This window comes from Gorilla gorilla, chromosome 7 (genome assembly GCF_029281585.2).
Source record: "Gorilla gorilla gorilla isolate KB3781 chromosome 7, NHGRI_mGorGor1-v2.1_pri, whole genome shotgun sequence".
Lineage (NCBI taxonomy): Eukaryota > Metazoa > Chordata > Mammalia > Primates > Hominidae > Gorilla > Gorilla gorilla.
Genome location: NC_073231.2, coordinates 108,198,050 through 108,220,080, shown reverse-complemented (window position 1 = coordinate 108,220,080; position 22,031 = coordinate 108,198,050). Strand labels below are relative to the sequence as shown.

At 39.5% G+C, this 22,031-nt stretch overlaps 1 protein-coding gene across 4 annotated transcripts in view; it reads left to right on the top strand.

Moving 5' to 3' along the window:
• The window catches only part of UBR5 (ubiquitin protein ligase E3 component n-recognin 5), a 159,240-nt gene that overhangs the window by 27,979 nt on the left and 109,230 nt on the right, over positions 1-22,031 (top strand). The window lies entirely within an intron of this gene.

Genomic DNA, 22,031 nt, shown 5'->3' with positions numbered 1-22,031 from the left:
CAAATAGTACCTTTAATATTCTATCACCTTTGAAGAAAAGATGAGAATCATTGCTGTAAAGTTCGTTGGACTAGTGAGCTCTTCATCCAAAAAGGCAGGATTGATTTTTTTGTGTTTGTTTTTTTCACTTAACTGTTTCAGTGACATTTTAAGGAATTTTGGATCTATTTTGATTGTTTAAAAAGTTCTGTGTCATTTTCAAAAAGGCTTGTCCCTACTCTTGTTGGTATGCCATTTTTTTGGTTTATTAAGATGAAAGCAAATTTATTTTTTGGCTGTACATTGTATTGGCTAGATATATGATTTCTGGTTGGGAATAATTTTTCCTCAAAATTTTGAAGGCATTACATCATTGTTTCATAGCTTCCAGTATCCCTTTTGAGGAGTTCAGTGCTGTTTTGATTCTTTCTGCTTGGCATCTCCCTAACCCTATGCCTTATGACCTCATGCCCTGAGATATTTTAGGGTCTTCCTTTAGTCGCTTGTGTTGAGAAATTTCACACTGATGTACCTTGATGTAGGTCCTTTACTCATTCATTGTATTTTGGGTCCAAATATTTCATGGGTCCTTTTATTCTGGAAGCTCATGTCATTCAGGAAGTTTTTCTTGTTATTTCTTGAATACTTTTCCCTCCCCATCCATTTTATCATTTTTCTCTTTTTGGAATTCCTGGTGGTTGGATGTATGACAACTTCATAGCTACTGTGATTTTCTTACCTTTTCTGCCCTGTTTTCCATGAGACCAACTTCTTAAAAAATATTCTGTTAAATATATATATTTTTCTTGTTGGGCTGGTTTCCCCAAAGAGGAATCCTGGCAGGTAAGAGCGTGGCTGTAAGCATTCTGAGATGGGGGCTGATTACTGATTTCAACAGACAGCTTTCACTTTTTCTTCTGGTCTCTGACACCCCTTCTCCCTCCCACACCGATTCTGGGTGTATTCCCAGGCTATTATTACTCTGGCTGAATTTTGCTAAGTAGGAAATGTTTATCCTCTGGAAGGGGAGCAGTCTCCTGTCTAGAGGGTGGGGAGCTAGGGGTTTAACTACTCCTTATGCTAATTTCCAACAGTTCCTGTTTTGCGTTACCCTCAGGCTTCAGAGGAATGTGATGCCTCCAATTCCTAAAAATTGACCTGTTCATTTTCGGCTTCCTCCTACCACGTAGGGTTTAGGTTGAAAAGTTTTCTCTTGTCGTGAACTCACTGGCCACTTGTCTGTCGGCTTTCCAGCTTCCAAAATTTGTTGAATGCGCTAGCCTCCTCTTTCTCTTTGTCCCTGTAACTTTAAAATTCATTTGTTTTTCAAAATTTGTCATCTTAGTGGAATTGCAGGAGGTATTTGAGATATACATACACTTTACTAGAAGTTACATGCATGAAAATTATTCCTGTTTTCTCTAAATACACAACTTCTCCATACCCAGTGTGTGTGTCTCTCTGTGTGTGTGTGTGTGTGTGTGTGTGTGTGTGTGAATGTGATTTTCTCTTTAGCACACACACTTTTCTCATAATCTCTGCTCATGTATCTGTGCTTCTTGGCTGTGGTCCTGTTTGCTCTGAAGGAGAGACTTAAAGCCTGCTTTTGTCTTTGCAATAACTCTACATTTTCCTCCTGAAAATGAGTATCCCAGGATATGCACATTTAACTAACTTATCAAAGTGCACTCAAGCCTTACTCAAGATTTAATTTTGCGAGGCTTCTGTTGATCTTCAGGCTTTAAAAAAATTATTCTAAAGTCACTGTAATCAGGGTTTGTGTTTTCTTTTTGTGTGTGTCTCTCTCTACCCTTGTGTTATATTTCCTTTTTTGAAATGTTTTTCTACTTACTTTGCTTTTACAAGTAGATTATAAACTACTTGAGATGTATGGATTTGAATCAGTGGTTCTCAGCTTTCCTTTTTTCCTGAAGTTTAGGCTTCCTGATGGGTAGGTTACACTGGATTCTGTAACTGTGGCCCACTATTAAGGGTGGTATTCCCGAGTATGTAGAGACGCCCCCTCCACAGGTGATTCTGTTGGTCTCTTCTCCCTGACCTCCTCCCATGCTGTATTTTACAGTTCATTTTATTTCTTGTAAAACCTTATACTATGGGAATTCAGGAAGTATTTGTTAATTGAATTGGACCCGTGGCAGGTGTGGCATGATGGCAAGGATAGAGGGAAGGTTTTGTCTCATGCCTTCTTTCCCACTTTCCTCTTAACTGAGTAATTACAAGTAAATCACTTAACCTCTGTAGTCACTTGTTTTCTCAAATGTAAAACAAGGAAACTGTTATACCAAAGACTCACTATTAAATGGAAATATCTGTATGTTTCTTTTTCCTGAGATCAAAAAAGTTAAGAAATACTGAACTGTACAATTCTTTGCTGTGGTGCCATTTTCTAAGAAAATCTTCACAGTCCATGATTAGTGAGAAAAAGCTTTTATTTTAGATTGCCTTTTTTCTTTTTTGACTTTTTAAAATTTAAAAACCATCTTTTCTTAAATGTTAGTAATAGTAGTTAGTTGTTCTTTTCTGAATCTCATTTGAGAAAATGAAAAGTTGGTAAAATTATATTTGTTCTTATAATTTGAAGGAAGTTTTACTTATCTGTTAAATTCAGAAGTCAGAGATACATGCTTTATACCTTAAAAAAAAATCTGTGACTCCTCACTTTGGAGGTAGGTTTCTGTATATTCGTTAGAGAAAGGTTATTAATGTTCTTTGTCAGTGTTTCTGCCTTTACTGATAATTTTGTCTGCTTGAACTGTCAGTATCTGATAGAAGTGGATATGGCTTCTCATCTTGAATTGTGATCCCCATAATCCCCACATGTCAAGGGAGGGACACGATGGGAGGTGATTGGATCATGGGGGTGGTTTCCCCCATGCTGCTGTTCTTGTGATAGTGAGTTCTCATGAGATCTGATGGTTTTGTTTGTTCGTTTGAGACAAGGTCCTGCTCTGTCACCCAGGCAGAGTGGTGCAGTGGTGGGGTCTCGGCTGATTGCAAACTCTGCCTCCTGGGCTCAAGTGATTCTCATGCCTCAGCCTTCCTAGTAGCTGGGATTACAGGCGCACACCACCATGCCTGGCTGATTTTTGTATTTTTCATAGAAACGGGGTTTCACCATGTTGACCAGGCTGGTCTTGAACTCCTGGCCTCAAGTGATACACCTGCCTTGGCCTCCCAAAGTGCTCAGATTACAGTCATGAGGCACCATGCCTGGTCGAGAGCTGATTGGTTTATAAGGCAGTTTTCCCTGTTCTCGTTTGCTTTCTCTCTCTAGCTGCAGTGGAAGACTTGTCTCTTCCCCTTCTGCCATAATTGTAAGTTTCCTGAGGCTTCCCCAGCCATGTGGAACTATGAATCAATTAAACCTCTTTTCTTTATAAATTACCCAGCATCGGGTATGTCTTTATAGCAGTGTGAAAACAGACTAATACAGAAGTATATGTTAACTTTCTCTGCTGAGCATGTTGGTGCTTGCCTGTAGTCCCAGCTACTTGGGAGGCTGAGGTGGAAGGATCATTTAAGACCAGCCTGGGCAACATAGGGAGATCCCATGTCCAAAAAAAAAAAAAGCATGTTAAATTTTTCATCAGAGTTGACAGCTTCTCAAATGGTCAGTTTTTGTTATATACATTGTTGAGGCTGTGTGTTAGAAACTTTCAGATTCATGAACATTATTCAATGTTCTTTGTAGTTTGTTCCTTTTATTGTAATATAGTCTCTATCCCTATTAATGCTGTCTTTTTCGCTACTGATACCTGACTTTTTTCCCCTTAATCTTTGACTTGTAATATGTGAGATTAATGTATTTGAATAAGTAGACTTATTTCTGCTCTCTGAATTTTATATTTCTGATCCATTTACTTTGCTGTGTGTGTGTGTGTGTTTTTTTTGTTTTTTTTGTTTTTGTTTTTGAGTCTAGCTTTGTTGCCCAGGCTGGAGTTGCACGATCTTGGTTCCCTGCAGTCTCAGCCTCCCAGGTTCAAGTGATTGTCCTGTGTCAATCTCCCGAGTAGCTGGGACTACAGGCGTGTACCACCATATGTGGCTAATATTTGTATTTTTAGTATGGATGGGGTTTTACCATGTTGGTCAGGCTGGTCCCGAACTCCTGACCTCAAGTGATGTGCCTGCCTTGGCCTCCCAAAGTGCTGGGATTACAGGCCTGAGCCACCGCGTGCGGCCTCTTTGCTGTTTTTTTCCTCTTCTGTTAGATGGTTAGTTTTCTGCATTCCTTTTTTTCTCTCCCTCTTGATTCGAAAGTCATAGACTATATTTCCATTATTTTAATGGTTACTGTTAAAATTTTCAGTTACGAAGTTTTCTACTAAAAATGTGGGCCTAACTGGCTTCTAGGATGAACCCAGCTCTGGCACCCAGTCTCTTTTACTCTGTTTTTCTTGTGTGGAGATACTCATCTTGTATCTCATCTCAGCTTTGTCTTTTGGTTTTCTCTTTTTTACAGTTGCCTTTCATAGCTACATATTTAGAGTAGGAGAAGTTTTCCTCAGGGTGAACTCAATGCATCATCTCTACTTCAGCCATTCTTTCACTCTACTGGTTTGCATATCTGCACATAATATTCAGTAAATACTTGTTAAGAAGTGTTTTGTATATTTTTTTTCCTTTTTATTTTAGTTTTACTCACTTTTTTCAGCTTTTGTTGGAAAGGAGAGAAAGTGGAGATAACAGGACCAACCACATCTGTAGAATGGTTTTTACACTGACTGTCGACAATCAGGGTTGGTGGAGTGGTCAGGGTAAGAAGGAGGTATAGAGAATTTAGTCTGGGACAAAGGAACTGTATGGTCCAAGTGTGAATTGACACATTATGACAATATTATGGCAATATTATTTATTGATAATATTCTAATAAGACTGCCTCCATTTTGTTAGGTTTGTTTTCTGTTTTTATACACACCGAAGTATTAAATAGATGCCAGTTATTTTTGTGGAAAACAGGAGGGCTACACTGCTGTATTGTAGCTATGATGATGGCGACCGCGTTTTACAAACATTTGTGTTCTCCTAACATCGTGATTAATTACTAGGACAGGTTTGAGATGGTGGCAGTTACAAAGAGCATCTGGCTGGAGATGAGTTTAGTGTTCGCATATACCCCTACTCACTCCTCCACCATCTTCCCCTTTCAGAAACCGGGAGAGGAGGTAGCTGATGATACCAATAAACTTGTTATGCCTTGAGATGTATCTCTGTAACTAGCAAGTGATTTCCAGGCATTTAAAAAAAAAAAAAAAAGCACGGCAAAAAAGGCAGCAGTATTGGGGAAGATAATTAGGGACTGGAAGGTAGGCAGCTCTTCTTCATAGTCTTTCCCAAGATTAGCTCTCTTACTGTCATATCCATGCACTATCTAAAAGACCAAGTTGTCCCCCACCGCTACCCCTAACCCCCCTGTATCTACTGGGAGAAGATGAGAGTGGGCATTGAGATGGGGTGAGATGTTACTTGGTCAGTAATATTAGTCTGTAAACTAAAATATTAGGCTGTAAACTAAGTCAGTAAACTAAAATATTAGTCTGGAACCACTTGTTGAGTCTGTTGAGTCAGCGTACATTGAGTTATTAGGTTGGTGCAAAAGTAATTGCGGTTCTTGCAATTTCCCCCCCCCCCCCCCCTTTTTTCAAGACCAAGTTTCACTCTTGTCACCCAGGCTGGAGTGCAGTGGCGTGATCTTGGCTCACTGCAACCTCCGCCTCCTGGGTTCAAGTGATTTTCCTGCCTCAGCCTCCCTGGTAGCTGGGATTACAGGTGTGCACCACCACACCCGGCTAATTTTTGTATTTTTAGTAGAGACGGGATTTCACCATGTTGGCCAGGCTGGTCTGGAACTTCTGACCTCAAGTGATCCACCCACCTCGGCCTCCCAAAGTGGTGGGATTACAGGTGTGAGCCACCGCACCCGACCTGGTTGTTGCAATTTTAATGGCAAAACTGCAATTACTTTTGTACCAACCTAATATAAGACAAAGAACTGGAAGCATTTTCTGGTGGATCCTTGAAGACTAAAACCAAGCCTTTATTGTGGTAGTTGTGATACCACACAGAGAGGAATCATTTATGTTAATTTGTGCTCCATAGTGACAAAACACAATGATAGAGTCCTTAAATTTGGCTATGGCAGTTTTTTAAAATTTTGATGACATTTGTTTGACTGCGTTGGTTTAGACAGTTGAAGGAAGGGTTTCTAGATTAGAGACCCATTAGAGTGCATTGAAGTAGGTGCAGACTTCAAAGAGCCATTTGATATAGCTTTTAGACCCATTCTGATTATGCAGATCTGTAGGTTTTCAATAAAAAATGAGGTTGTCAAGTGGTTTGATTGTACAGCTCACTTGATTAGTCTGGCTTAATGGGAATAAAGATGCCCAGCAGGGTCTGCTTATATTGGAGAAGGAAAAACAATACTGAAATCTATTGCTGTCTCCTAAAACAAGGCGCTTTTGAATCATAAAGATCTTTTATTTTCACACTTAAAGGAATAAAAATGCCTACTGCCATATTTGGGTTGAAAACATTTATTTGGGCTGTAGGTATTTTACCTTTTTTTTTTGTGAGATAAGAGTCTCGCTTTGTTGCCCAGGCTGAAGTGCAGTGGCGCTATCTCTGCTCGCTGCGACCTCTGCCTCCTGGGTTCCAGCGATTCTTCTGCCTTAGCCTCTTGAGTAGCTGGGACTATAGGCGTGTCCAACAATGCCCAGCTAATTTTTATATTTTTAATAGAGACAGGGTTTCACCATGTTGGCCAGCATGGCCTCAATCTCCTGACCTCATGATCCACCTGCCTCGGCCTCCCAAAGTGTTGGGATTACAGGAGTGAGCCACCACGCCTGGCCAGTATTGTACATTTTTTAACGATATGATTTTAGGCACAGTGGATTATTATGCTCTTTAAAAAATCCTTTCAGTTGATTAAACAATAAGGAAATTGGGAAATCATTTTTAGACGAAGAGAAAAGACAGGAAAAGCAGTTTGTCACTGTTGAGCTCTGCTTTTTGGAGGAGGTTTCTATGTTCTAGATACACTCTCTTGGGTTCTAGGGTAGAGATGACTAAGACTTGCTCTACTTCAGGAACCTTAGCTCTCAAACCAGTGTCCTCTGGTTCCCCAAGATCTTACTAGCGAGTGTTCCAGGTTCAGCTTCAACTTGGGAAGCATAAGATTAAGCATAAACAGGCCTTTTCGTTGTAGGGCTTATTGGAGGCTTAATGGAGGTGTATGAATTGTAAATTTCTAAGAGGGGGCTGTCCTAAGCAACAGTCTCCAAACTTGAAATAGTATGCTTACTTACTGCCTCCCTAAACGGACCCCTACTTTTGTGAATATTTTAATCCTTGTGTGTATTTATGGTGTTTTAGAGTGAGTAGTGAGTTCCAAACCTAGTTGAGCCATCAGAATTACTGTGGATGCATAGACATTTTTTTAAAAAAATTTTAAGTTGGTAATATGTTCGTGTGGTCTAAAAATAAAAAATTGTGCCCGTAATCCCAGCACTTTGGGAAGCCTAGGCGGGCAGATCACGAGGTCAGGAGTTCGAGACCAGCCTGGCCGACATAGTGAAACCCTGTCTCTACTAAAAATACAAAAAAATTAGCCAGGTGTGGTGGCGGGTGCCTGTAATCCTAGCTACTTGGGAGGCTGAGGCAGGAGAATTGCTTGAACCTGGGAGGTGGAGTTGCAGTGAGCTGGGATTGCACCACTGCACTCCAGCCTGGGCAACAGTGCGAGACTCCGTCTCAAAAAGTAAAAATAAATAAATAAATAATTGTAAATTGGCATACAGTGAAAAGCCTCCCTCCCTCTTCTGTTTCCTGGCCTTCTACTTCCCTTCCTCATAGGTGATTAGTATTATTCCTTCCAGAGATATTTCATGCACATACCAATATTTATTTAGCCAGAATATAAATTATTGAGCCTTGTATTTAGAGATTTCTGATTTAGTAGGTTTAAATGGGGCCTAAGAATAGGTCTTTTTAATTGTTGCCCAGGGATTTCGATGATGAGCCATATTTAGGCACTCTTATTTTAGAGAGTACACATTACTTTTGCATGTGATGTTACCTATTTCTTAAAACAACTTTGTGAAACAGATAAATTTTTGACAGAAGTGGGAACATGAGAGCAAGAGATGTTAAATGAGGTATCCAAGGTTACACGGTGTCAGAGCTGGGAGTCAAAACCCAGGGCTTTTGATTGACTCGGTAGGACCAGTCTGGCACTAATTTTGCCTTTTCGTGAAAGCTACAATGTTGATGATTGCCCAAACCAAAGAAACAATTTAATGTGTATGTTTATATCCAATTATTCCTATTCTGGTAAGCATTAGGTGTTAGAATATTTTATTGTATTACTTGCCATTGGAAGACCTCCAGTGATCGGACTTCCTGTAATTTTCATGTTAAGGCACTTCACCAGTTAGATTCCTGTTACCAATGTAAGGCGCTTAGATAGCCAGGCTCTGCACTATAATAGGCTTTTATCTGTAATCTTGCTTCCTGATAAGCTCTCCTTCCCCCTTGCTATTGCTTCCAGCTTCCTTTTGGTCCCTGTAGTGCATTTCCCTAACACCAGCCCAGATACAAACCACAGGGGAGGGAGAGGGAGAGGAGAAAGAAGATTGTCTTCTTAGGCAAGAGGACTGGGAGAGTATCCCACAACTATGAAGTATTGAGTAACTTTCCTGTTTGTCTGGTAAACTCTTTCTGGGGCTAATTCGCAGAGTTTCAGAAATTCCTCATACTCTTATAGCACCATTTGAATTATAATGTAGTCTACGGGGGATTATTTTGCAGGACAACATTCCTTTGTTGTGTTTTATAAAACCTAGTCTGCTAATACTGGTCACAGCAGAATGTTTTAAAATCACTTTTTATTTTTTATTCATTTTATTTTTATTTTTTGAGACAGAGTCTCACTCTGTTGCCCAAGCTAGGGTGCCAGGGACACAATCTTGGCTCACTGCAACCTCTGCCTCCCAGGTTCAAGTGATTCTTGTACCTCAGCCTCCCGAGTAGCTGGGATCACTGGTGTGCACCAGCACCCCTGACTAATTTTTGTATTTTTAGTGGAGATGGGGTTTTGCCATGTTACCCAGGCTGTTCTCGAATTCCTGGCCTCAAGTGATCTGTCTGCCTTGGTCTCCCGAAGTGCTGGGATTGCAGGCGTGAGCCACCGTACCCGGCCAAAAATTACTTTTTAAACGTTTAAACATTCTAAAAGAAGGACTTTTTAAAAAGTCGCAAATCCACCATTTTGAGGCAGTGTAGGGCTTAGAGCTAAGACATGAATGTCCGTTTGTTAAGCTCCCCCATCCATATAAATAAGCATTTACTATGTGTCAGGTATTGGGAATTTTGAAATTAATAAAACATAGTTCTTGCCTTAAGAGTTTGTTTGGCAGTGAGGGAGACAGATATTTAATTGTACAAGTAGTTTGAGTATAAGAACTGCTGTTGGGAAATATGTACTAGGTATATTGGAATTCAGAGAAATGCCTAGTTTAGTCTGGAGTGAAGGGTAAATTAAGGTTTCCCACAGTTTGTTTCAGTGTAGGCCTGAGACTAGTAGCTATGTGTGCAGAAGGCAGTAGGGATATAGTTATTCTGTCAGTCTGTCTAATATCTGTATGTCACCTACCTACATACGTACCTGCTTTCTTTTTTCTGACAGTGCCATTCAGAAGGGATATGGTTATTCTAAGGCTGAGGGAATAGTTATGTAAACAAAAATAAAAGAGTAGTTTGTGAGTATGATTTAGTTAGGGAATTGTGTTTGGAGTACAGGCTCCTTCTGGAAGAGAGAGATGCGATTAGAGTGACGGTAGTGACCAGGAGGAAAAAAAAACGCCGAAATAAAAACTCGTGTATAAGAAACAAGGAGTTACAGTGTGTTCACAGATTTCTTTTTTCCAAGAATTCCCAGACTTAGCTTTCATTCCCTGGATCCTCAAGTTCCTAGCAGATCTTAGGAATCAAATAAGGCCCTATTTAGTTTGAGAACCACTTCAGGCCAGAGCTTGGCAGAGTTGAAGTAGCAATATAGTGAGCTATCAAAGGATGAAAAATACATTTCAGTAATATTGATAAATGGCTGCCATTTATTGAGCACTTAAGTGCCTGCTCTTTCCAAGGTATATTACAAAATTATCTTGAATCCTTACAGCATCACTACTAGACAAGTGGTAGTTCTATCTGCATTTAATAGATGAAGAAACCTTCCATGCCTCTGGGATGTTAAAATAAGCTCTACCAAAGTTCCAGAGCCAGTTCACAGTAGAGATGGAATCAAACCCAGGTTTCTGTGACACTACAGCGTACTCTTCCCACCTCACCAAGCTGCCCCTCACAAGAGAGTAGGTGTGATGCCTGGGGCTGATGAAATGGCAGCTTAGGACGTAAAGTGACCATTTCAAAGGCAGCAAAACTGCGATTTCATCTTTGACGTTAATAAAACAGCAACAAGAAGCCATCTCAGTAAATCTCGTACAAAGAAACTCTCCAGAATCTAATGGCATCAAGATCCTCGATCAGGAATATAACCCTGATTGTCTTGTTTCTATAGAGAAATCAGATTTCATTTCAGGTATTTTATTTCAGTTGACAGTTCTTTCTCAAGGACTGAATAACTTACCAAATAGCAGTGTTTATACTATGAAGTACATCAGCTATCTCTTGAGATATTTTATTTGTATGTAGAGTTAAAATTGGATTTGTAGTAATTTGAATACATTATCTGCATTTGGGAGATGCTTTAAGGAATGAAGTCACAGGTATTCAGAATGTGGATGGTCTATGGTGAAGAAAGCCTAGTATATTCTCTTGAAATTTTGGTCGGATGCTACACTTTTTTGGTCAGGAGCCCTGAAGAAGTCTTTCGGTCCTATCTGCTAGCATAGTTTGATTCTTGTATGTATGTATATATAGTTAGTCTTACTGTTAAGCACATGAAATTAGGTAAGACAGAAGGACTTATGAAATTATTAAGAATAATTAGTGTATAAAGGCCATATCTTGAATCTTTTCTTACCAAATTTCTTCTTGTTTGGCATGTGTATTCTTTCCCTTTTCCTGTTTCGAACGGAGCTGAAAATAACGTGATTGATTTTGCTTTAAAGGTACATGACTGGGCTGGGTGCGGTGGCTCACGCCTGTAATCCCAGCTCTCAGGGAGGCAAGAGGCGGGAGGACAGCTTGAGCCCAGGAGTTCGAGACCTGCCTGGGCAATATAGTGAGACCCCGTTCTCCACAAAAAGGAAAAACAAAAACAAAAAAGGAACATGACTGATTGTGTGTGTGTGTGTGTGTGTGTGTGTGTGTGTGTGTGTGTGTGTTCAGCATTTCGTTTTTCAGAAATGTGTTTATCTTTCAAATGGCCCCAGTAGTTTGGGATTTTGGTCTCCTTTTCACTTAATTAGGAAAAGTGTTATTTGTGGTACAATATAAGAATTTCTAATCAGAATATTTTTCAGGTTAGAGGAAGAAATTGGTTGTAGGTATACATTTTAAAACAGTTTAGCTAATGAAATGACCATGAATAATGTAATTTTTCTGTAGTTTGCGGAGCATTTTTCTCTGCAGACTAGAGAAACATGAATTTTCTCAGTTTAATAGAAATCTTTTTGACAGTTTCAACTAAAACTGATAACTAAGGGGAATAGTTAGAAGTTCACATTAAAAAAGTTTATATCCCTTTATGAAGTTACAATATTTATTTAGAAACTTCATTTTCTTCTTTGAATGCATCTTGAAGGTGAATGTTCTTATTTAGGATAACGTGAATGCATTATATATAAACTGGCATTTATCATCTTCATAAGCATTAATAAAAGTGTAAGTCCTCCTTACAAACTATGATTCAAGAAGCCAACAGATGAAACTTACCTCACAAAAACCATCTTTTGTTTTGTCTTTCTGTGTTTTGTTTTGTCTTTTTTGTAATTTGGGGTCATTTAACCCAAGAGTAAAGTCAGTCAGATGTTTGCTACTTGGCACAGATTTATTTGGGTAGGCAGTAAGTGAGAAAAGTGAGACCACTGATTTAGAAATTGTTGATGCAAATTTAAATAAAATGTGGTTAAGGCTTGTGACTGAGCAGTGGTTAACAGGGATCAATGTGCAAGCTGAAATCTGAAGTATAAGACTGTGATCAGATTGCTTTTCACCAAAGAAATAAACTTGTAGTAATTCTTTAATTCTTATGTGTCAAACCCAGAGGCCTGTAGTTGCTAAGCTCTGTGTCCAGGCTGGAGTGCAGTGGGGCGATCATAGCTCACTTTTACCTCAAACTCCTGGACTCAAGAGATCCTTCTGCCTCAGCCTCCTGCGTTGATGAGATTACAGGCATGAGCCATCATAACCAGCTGCTACACCATTTTATAATCTGAACAGATTCAGGGGCTGGGTGCAGTGGCTCACACCTGTAATCCCAGCACTTTGGGAGGCCGAGGCAGACAGATCATGAGGTCAGGAGTTGGAGACCAGCCTAGCGGAAACCCTGTCTCTACTAAAAATACAAGAATTAGTCAGGCATGGTCGCAGGTGCCTGTAATTCCAGCTACTCAGGAGGCTGAGGCAGGAGAATCGCTTGAACCAGGGACGCAGAGGTTGCGGTGAGCCGAGATCGTGCCATTGCACTCCAGCCTGGGCGACAGAGCGAGATTCCGTGACTCCGTCTCAAAAAAAAAAAACAAACAACCCAGAATCAGGCATGGACAAACAATGTATTCAAAGTACAGGATTAGACCAATAGATTTTTGTAACAGTGTGAAAAATTCATTGATAGGGCTTCAGATTTAACATTGTAACTAATTTTTGAGGAACTATGACTTGTTGAGTTTTGATGTAGTATCAGAGAATATCCAATGCTGGCCATGGTGGAATGCGTCCATAGTCTCAGCTACTGGGGAGGCTGAGGTGGGAGGATCATTTGAGTCCAGGAGTTTGAGGCCTGGGCAACATAGTAAGACCTTGTCTTTTTTTTTTTTTTTTTTAAAGGATATGCATAATTTAATGTGGAGAAAGGAGAACTCTCATATACTGTTGGTGGGAATGTAAATTAGTACAGCCATTATGGAAAACAGTATGGAGGATGCTCAAAAAACTAAAAAATAGAACCACCATATGATCCAGCAGTCCCACTGCTGGGTATATGTCCAAAAGAATTGAAATCAGTATATTTAAGAGATGTTTATCACAGCACTAGTCACAGCAGCCAAGATAGGGAATCAAAACTTAAGTGTCCCCTCAGCAGATGACTGGTTAAAAATGTGGTGTATATATACAATGGAATACTATTCAGCCATAAAAAATAATGAAATCTTGTCATTTGCAACAACATGGATGAGCCAGGAGGACATTACATTAAGTTAAGTAAGCCAGGCACAGGAAGACAAAAACTGCATGTTCTCATTCATATGTGGGAGCTAGAAAAAGTTGATCTCATAGAGGTATAGAGTAGAAAGAATGGTGGTTACTAAAGGCTGGGAAAGGTAGCGGGGAAGGTAGGATGAAGACAGGTTGGTTAACGGGTACAAAAATACAGTTAAGAAGGAATAAGTTCTAGTGTTCAGTAGCACAGTATGGTGACTATAGTTATCAATAATTTGTTGTATGTTTCCAAATAGCTTGAAGAGAAGATTTGGAATGTTCTTGTCACAAATGATAAATGTTTGAGGTGAAATCCCAATTACCATGATTTGATTATTAACACATTGTATACATGTATACGCGTTGTGTACATGTACATGTTGTATGCATGCACCCCATAAATATATCAGTTAAAAAGAATATCCCTGGGAGGCCGAGGTGGGTGGATCACCTGAGTTCGGGAGTTCGAGACCAGCCTGGCCAACATGGCGAAAGCCCGTCTCTACTAAAAATACAAAAATTAGCCAGGCGTGGTGGCATGTGCTTGTAATCCCAGCTACTTAGGAGGCTGAGGCAGGAGAATCGCTAGAACCCGGGAGGTGGAGGCTGCAGTGAGTTGAGATCACACCATTGCACTCCAGCTTGGGCCACAGAGGGAGACTAAAAAGAATATCCATAATTTGAGAAGCATTTAAAAGGTATATAAGTAGGAGGTTATTTTGGTTGGCATTTGTGGCTGTTTTAGTAAGAAGAATGAATTATTACTCATTTTCCCCCCAATGTCGATTTAGTATTGGTCACTTTAATGGCACTGTGCATTTAGAGTATGGCAGTTCTCGGAGTGTGGTCTGTGGACCTCCAAGAGTCTTACAGGGGCTCTGAGGTCAAAACTGTCTTTATAATAAAAGGGAGGCTTTTTCACCATTTTGACATCTGTGCTGTGGTTTAAAAGCAGTGGTGGGTAAAATACTGGCTTTTTGGCAGAAATCAAAGCAGTGGCACCAAACTGTACAACTAATTGTCATTGTATTCTTTGCTTTTCTTGTACTTGTAGGGGAAAAAGCCAGTTTCACTTCAAAGTGTCCTTGATGAAACAGTAGGAGTTATTAACTTTATTAAATCTATACCTTTGAGCATAAGATCGTTTTAAAACAAGCCCCTTTCTTCATGGAAACCATTTTTATTTGAGACTGACTGACAAATAATGGTTATTCAGACTTGGATATTTAACAGACATTTTCTTGAAAATGAACAAGTAAGCCTGTTAATTTACAGAAAACAATGAAGGTATTTGTTTCTAGTGATAAATTTGAACTTTCAAGCAAATTTTAGAATTTTGGGAACTTGTACCCATTACTGTGAGTTTGACACTGTAGATTGATAGTAACATTAGCAAATGTGATTTTTGAGTATCTGTGTCAGTCAGTAAATCAGTGTTTTCCAAATGACCAGTGTATCCTGGTCCAGATGACAAAATCATACTTGAGTTATTCAAAGTTCATTAATAGGTTTCAGATTTCCACATTGCTCTCAACCTTTAAGAAATCACTTGCTGAGTTTTGGTATAATATCAAAGAATAATACCTGTGGTTATCTGGAAAGGATATTAAAATGTACCTCACTTTTCCGTAACTTTTCTATCTAGGGCCAGCTTTTCTTCATATACTTCATATACCAAAACAATATATTGTGATAGATAAAGGCAGAAGCAGATCAGAGAAATCTAGTTTATATGAAGCTTGATAATAAAGAGGTTTGCAAAAATGTAAAACAGCCCCCCTTGTCAAATATTTTTGGGAAAATTTTTTATAGGTAGGTAATTTATGTCAATATGTAATTAGTTTATTTTTAAAATACTCACAAATTTTATTGGTTAACTTTAGTGTTATCAACAGATGTAACCCACATAAACAAAAGATTTTTGGGGTCCTCAATAGTTTTTAAGAGTATAAGGTGGTCTTGAGATTTAACAAGTTTGAGAATCAAACCTTGTAAGAGGTGAAGAAAGGAAGCTGCTGAGGCAACTGTGTTAAATAATATTATATGCATTTTCCACCACAACCAAAGGTTCTGATTTACTTTCAGAGAAAACCCTCCTAGGCTGGGCATGATGGCTGACACCAGTAATACCAGGTCTTTGGCGGCCCAAGGCAGAGGGGATCATTTGAAGCCAGGAGTTTGAGACCAGCCTGTGCAACATAGCAAGACACCTCCCCCCTACCCTCACCCACCCCACTCGTCTCTACAAAAAATAAAAATTAGCCTGGTGTGGTAACATGTGCTTGTAATCCCACCTACTCAGGAGGTGAGGCAGGAGGATCTCCTGAACCCAGGAGTTTGAGGCTGCAGTGAGCTGTGCTTACACCACTGCACCACCACTCTGTCTGGGTGACAGAGCAGGACTGTGCCCCTTGAAAAAAAAAAAGAAAAGAAAACAGAAAACCCTCCTATAAAGAGCTAGAAAGAAATGAACATACATGGTCTTTGCTTTCTTGAAGCCTAAATTCTTTTGTTCCTGGTAACATTTTTAGTTCCTGTTTGGCCATCACAACAGTCTTACTCATTGGTTCCTCATTGTTAAACTCTTAAGTTTCCTGTGGTCAACTGTGAGATGAGAAAAATTAAGGACAAAATGGGGAGTTTTAAATATAGCTAATTTTGTGTTTATTTATTGCAAGATTATGGCCTTCCTGGCATTTTTCGATGTGAAAATGTAGTGATTTTTTTTTCTGTGTGTGTTGTCAAAATAATTATATTACATCTCTCATTTTCCTACCTTCACCATGAAATCCCAAAGTTGGAGTACCGAAGATCAGGGTTAAATTCAGATACAAGCATTAAAAAATGGATTTTTAAAAATGTGTCTGAAAATCGAGTGTCTAATTCAACTTTCAGGCATATGAGCAAGTTTTTCATACACAGATGAAGAGACTCATTTCTAGCGGGTTGGTGCTTCTTGCTTGGGCTGAGGCAAACAGAAGGCTGGTGTGACTCTTTATGTTAGCCCCAACCCCAGTGGAGTGTATATATTTGTGTGAGATTGTGATTCATCTGGAGGAAAGGATACTTCTAAGGCTATAGGAATAATCCTTCCTGGCTCTTTGTCATTCCCAGCCTCATAGGCCAAGGTAGCTCCTAATGTTTGTCGTAATACAGAGTGCATGGGGGAAAGGCATTGTTCCCTTCACCCAGAAACAAATCCATGATGCAGCACAAGCCGAAGACTCAGTTTATATAGGAGGTCTTATAACAAAGATCTCCTTGAAAGGGCTCCCCTATGAACTTGCCTTAGGTGGTTCGCCATTGGCTTCCTCCAGGACTGTGTGAAAAGGGATTTGGGGTTGGGATACCCTTTGCATTGAATAAACTAGCCCAGGATCTCAGTTTGCTGGGGGTGGGGCTGGAGTGGGGATGTGCCTTCTAGATGTTGGCACCAGTAAATGATCATCAGAAAGGGCTCAAAGTTTATATAGCCTTTTTCCCTAGCTATAGTGGCTGGCAGGTGGGACCACCCCATGTGATAGTTTGAATTTATTGATATCAGTGATAACGCGAAACAGTTGGCATGAGAAGCAGCATTTAAGAAGTGTCAGTGTTTGTGGTATGGTGCAAGAGTTGTTTAAAAGAACTGTGTAAAAATTGAGGACTGACTGCCTGTTTACTTAAGAAAGTGCATGATAATTTAACTGCGGACCATGTTCTGTGGTTAGAGATAGGTTCTCTTTTTAGAAAGGTGCTCGTCTCTACCATCTATATAGTACACAATAGTTGCTCCAAAAAAAAAAAAAAAATGGTATAGGCAAGACCACCACTCCAAGACTTAGGCTTTAAGATTTAGATGGTTTGCCTTTGGAGAAATGCCAGAAATATTCTTACAGTATTTCTTTTTCTAGCAGAATTTATCTGGTCACAGATTTTTTTTTTTTTTTTTTGAGACGGAGTCTCGCTCTGTCGCCCAGGCTGGAGTGCAGTGGCGCGATCTCGGCTCACTGCAAGCTCCGCCTCCCGGGTTCACGCCATTCTCCTGCCTCAGCCTCCCGCGTAGCTGGGACTACAGGCGCCCGCCACCACGCCCGGCTAATTTTTTGTATTTTTTAGTGGAGACGGGGTTTCACTGTGTTAGCCAGGATGGTCTCGATCTCCTGACCTCGTGATCCGCCTGCCTCGGCCTCCCAAAGTGCTGGGATTACAGGCGTGAGCCACCGCGCCCGGCCAGATTTTTTTACATGTACTGCATTTTTGTTTTGGCAATACCTGCTTTCTCCAACATGGATGACAAGAGGTGAATTTGAAGACTTTTTCTACAGGAGTCTGTGATTTAGTATTGTAGGTAACCTTCATTGACTGTATCTGTTGGTTCTTTGCATGAATTATTAAGCCCTTTACTTCAAAATAAAATTGTATGGGTATGTAAAAGTTTTATTCCATGAGTGGATATCCAGAGTTGGGGTGAGGTGGGGTCACTTTAAAGGCAGTTTCCTAATATGATTATTGAGTTACTTAGTGTTTTTTTCCTCCCATGGTAAGTGATCTTTTAAGAGTTATATGGGAAACTATCTTAAATCTGTATATTCACACTGCTCACATATTTAATTTGAGACGGAAGACCTGGAGAGTTAGTTTTTTTGAGAGTAAGATCAGGAACATTTTCTGCCTCTGAAATAAGTTACGTACCAGTAATGTACTTTTTTTCATTGTTGGAACTGTATCCAGAAAAGCAGAGGGGTAAGGAAAGACTTGGCAAGTTGTATTCTGTCTTTGCTTAGAGTCTGTGAAGACAGTTCGGATAGAAACACAAATGACTAGATATGAGAGAATTTGTCGACTTCTGTAGGAAGGAAATTACAACTACCAGGAAAGGTTGATGGAGGAGGTGGCATTTGAACTGGGTGGGAAATAAGTGGAATGAGACTGAAGGAACTGCACTGGTGGCAGATGATGCCACTTTTGCCATTAACGTGATTGCTGAGAGTCACGAAACATGAGTGGATGTACCTTGTTTAACAGTTCCAGGTATATGGAAACCATCACCTTGTAGAGTATGTGATGTCAGAAATACCTTTCTGTCTTTGAGAATTGAAACCTTTGAAGGTTTAATTATACTTTTTTTTTTTTGCTTTAGAAATTCTGCAAGAAAGGATCTGTCAGGTTTAATCCAGTTTAGGGGTATTTGAACATGCAAATATGTTATATGTTAGAGTTAGGCAGAGAATTATGAAACCGAAGAACCTGTACTTGGTGCTGTTGCCAGTTGAGGATCAGTGAGAAGATAAATTACCTTTGAAATTGTAATGTTAAATTTGGGGAGAATGAGACTGAAATTAGAGGGGATTTGAAGTATAGCAATGAAATATGTTGGCTTCTAGCAAGTACCGTTACACTGTTTTCCTGTCTCTTAATTAACATCAGTTTGCTGTTACCTTACTTTGTTGCTTTAAACAAAAATTTCAGCCTCTAGATCTGTAAAGTGATCTATACATTTAAAGGAATGAAATAGTTTATTTAATCAGAATATATAGAATAAATATAGAATATAGAATAAATGTAGCAAATAGGAGTGTAGAGTACCCAAGGATTGTCAGAAGCTTTTTGCTAACCTATTCATTGTGTGTTACAACCACCTCACCAAAGTTCACCTGTCTACCTATCTATCCTTGAATGAGATTAAATGCTATTATGAGGTTATTTTCTTTGTGTGTTTGTTTTTAGACGGAGTCTTGCTCTGTCACCTAGGCTGGAGTGCGGTGGCGCGATCTCGGCTCACTGATCCTGGCTCTCTGCCTCCCGGGTTCAAGCGATTCTCCTGCCTCAGCCTCCCGGGTAGCTGGGACTACAGACGTGCACCACCACACCCGGCTAATTTTTGTATTTTTAATAGAAACGAGGCTTCACCATGTTGGTCAGGCATGTCTTGAACTCCTGACCTCAGGTGATCTGCCCACCTCAGCCTCCCAAAGTGCTGGGATTACAGGCATGAACCACTGTGCCTGGCCAATGAGGTTATATTCTAATGTCATGCTGTATTCTTAAAATTGTTTTTCATCATAACCACGTGTAAAAATTTATTCTGAAATGGAATTTGGTGAGCTTCAGTGTGAGTTTCTTTTTATTTTAAAGAGAGGGTAAACTTTTGTTAATATTGCTTATTGTAAATATTGTATGAAGATCCTTTAAAGTAGGTGAATCTCTGTTGTATAGAATAATTAGCAAACTAAAAAAACTTCAGTTTTTTTTTTTTTTGGCTAAAGGAAGGGAACAGCATGGATAATTTAGCAAATTTAAATGAATGTTATCACAGGCCTGCAGTGATTCTTTGATTTGCCTGTCTACTGAGGGCTCTCTAATGTAAAAGATAATCAGATACTTCTTAAATATAGTTTATTTTTTTGGGGTGAAGATTTATTTGTTACTGTTATCTGGATTCATATAAACTAATTTGTAGGGCCCAGTTTAGTCATAACTCTCTTGAGATTTGAAAGGATGATACATTTTGTGTAAATATGTGGACTGAATTTAAGAATTTTTTAAAATTTGATATTTGGGGAAGCAATCTAAATGTCTGTATAAAATCCATTTGAAAGTTTCAAATGGGTACGATAAAAATTGAATATGATAGTGCTATTTCATTGTAAACGTTATATATATATCTTCCATTGATACACTTGCTTTTCATATATTCATAAGCATTTCAGGACTGAGGCTGGGCACTATGTCCCATGCCTGTAATCCCAGCACTTTGGGAGGCCAAGACAAGTAGATCCGTTGAGCCCAGGAGTTTAAGACCAGCCTGGGCAACATGCTAAAACGCTGTCTCTACAAAAAATACAAAAATTAGCTGGGTGTGATGGTGCGCACCTGTAGTTCTGTTTACTCAGGAGGCTGAGGCAGGAAGACAGATTGAGCCTGGGGGATTGAGGTGGTAGTGAGCCGCGATTGGACCACTGCACTCCAGCCTGGGCGACAGAGTGAGACCCAGTCTCAAAAGAGGCAAAAAAACAGAAAATAAGAATTTCAGGAATAAGAATTTTCAGAACCGGAGATGACTAAAAGAGTTCTTCCTCACATAGATGAGAACTTGAGACCTAGTGGACTTTTAGTGAGTCCAGGTAGTAGTAGATGAGCTGGGAGTAAACCCCGGATTTCTTGCTATTCGGTGGCATTGTTTCCAGTACAAATTGATGTGCATTTCAGACATGTGTTTCAGATGTGGTTAGGGGTCTCACCAGGACTTTTAAGATTAGAAAATTTAATTGATAGCAGTAACCATTTGTGCTATCTCCCCAGATAGCCTGAAATTAGCTGTTGAGTTCTTGAGTTTAAATATTTTTTAGCATTCTCATATCCTCAAAGCTTACTTTAGTTTTACAAATAATTGTCTGGAATATTTGGAGCCATGGAAACAACATTTAATTCTTAATCTCAGGCATTGTCCGGTTTTGAAAAAGGCCTTGACAATTATTTTTCTCTCCCAATGCTATATATTTTGTGAGAGCTCTGGAGACAGTTTTGAGCTACTAACAAAGGAATGGAAATGAATGAGTTTAGTTGCATGCCAGTGAACAAGTTATCTTCTGAAAGTGTCACTACTGTGGTTACTCATAGTAAATGTGGACCCGGGGAAGTGAGAGCTCCTGCTGCTTCTTGGGGTCTTCTAAAGGCTGCTGTTACTCTGCAGAGCAGACCCACCCTTATTTATCTTCTCCCTATTTTCTAGTCAGCCTTCTCTTAGAGCTCATGGGTTCCACAATACATTACCCTTAAGGTGTTTTATCTTGGAACACAGAAGTGTGCTTTGTAAATGGGCAAACTGGAATTCTTTGAAAAAGCTTAACTTTCTTGAACTAATGAAAACATGTTTTGTTAATGGAAGTAAATGCAAAACTGGGCTACAAAAATGAAAATGTATTTTTCTGGGGGCCAAATCACAAATGATCAGATGCTGTTCTTTAGGAGTGAGAATAAGGTCACCAGTAAGTATCTACTTCTTCAGAGAGAAATAAAATATGGCCACATTTGAAAGTTACTTTAGGCTGGGCGTCGTGGCTCACGCCTGTAATCCCAGCGCTTTGGGAGGCCAAGGCGAGTGGATCTATTGAGGTCAGGAGTTTGAGACCAGCCTGGCCCAAATGGCGAAACCCCATCTATACTAAATTACAAAAATTAGCCGGGTGTGGTGGCGGGTACCTGTAATTCCAGCTACTCGGGAGGCTGAGGCACGAGAATCACTTGAACCCAGGAGATGGAGGTTGTAGTGAGCCGAGATCGCACCATTGCACTCCAGCTGGGGCAACAGAGCGAGACTCAAAAAAAAAAAAAAAGTTATTTCAGTTACTGAATGCAATTCAATATTAGACAGTTACTGTACGCCTTTGAAAGATGCTGTTCACTAGGATGATAGAACTTACAGGATAAAGTTATAGAACAGCTAACTCCTAATTGAATCTCTTACTGAAATAATTAGGTTATTTTCTCTTACTGAAATAATTAGGTTAGATTATATATGCTTTGTGGCAGTTTTTAAGCCCTAAACTGGCTTTAACGTCATTTATTTTTGGAGTATGTATAACATTTTTGTCTGTTAGTACAAATGATTGAAATTTGATTTTATTCATTTTTGTGACTCTTTAGAGAGCAGAATTCATGGACTT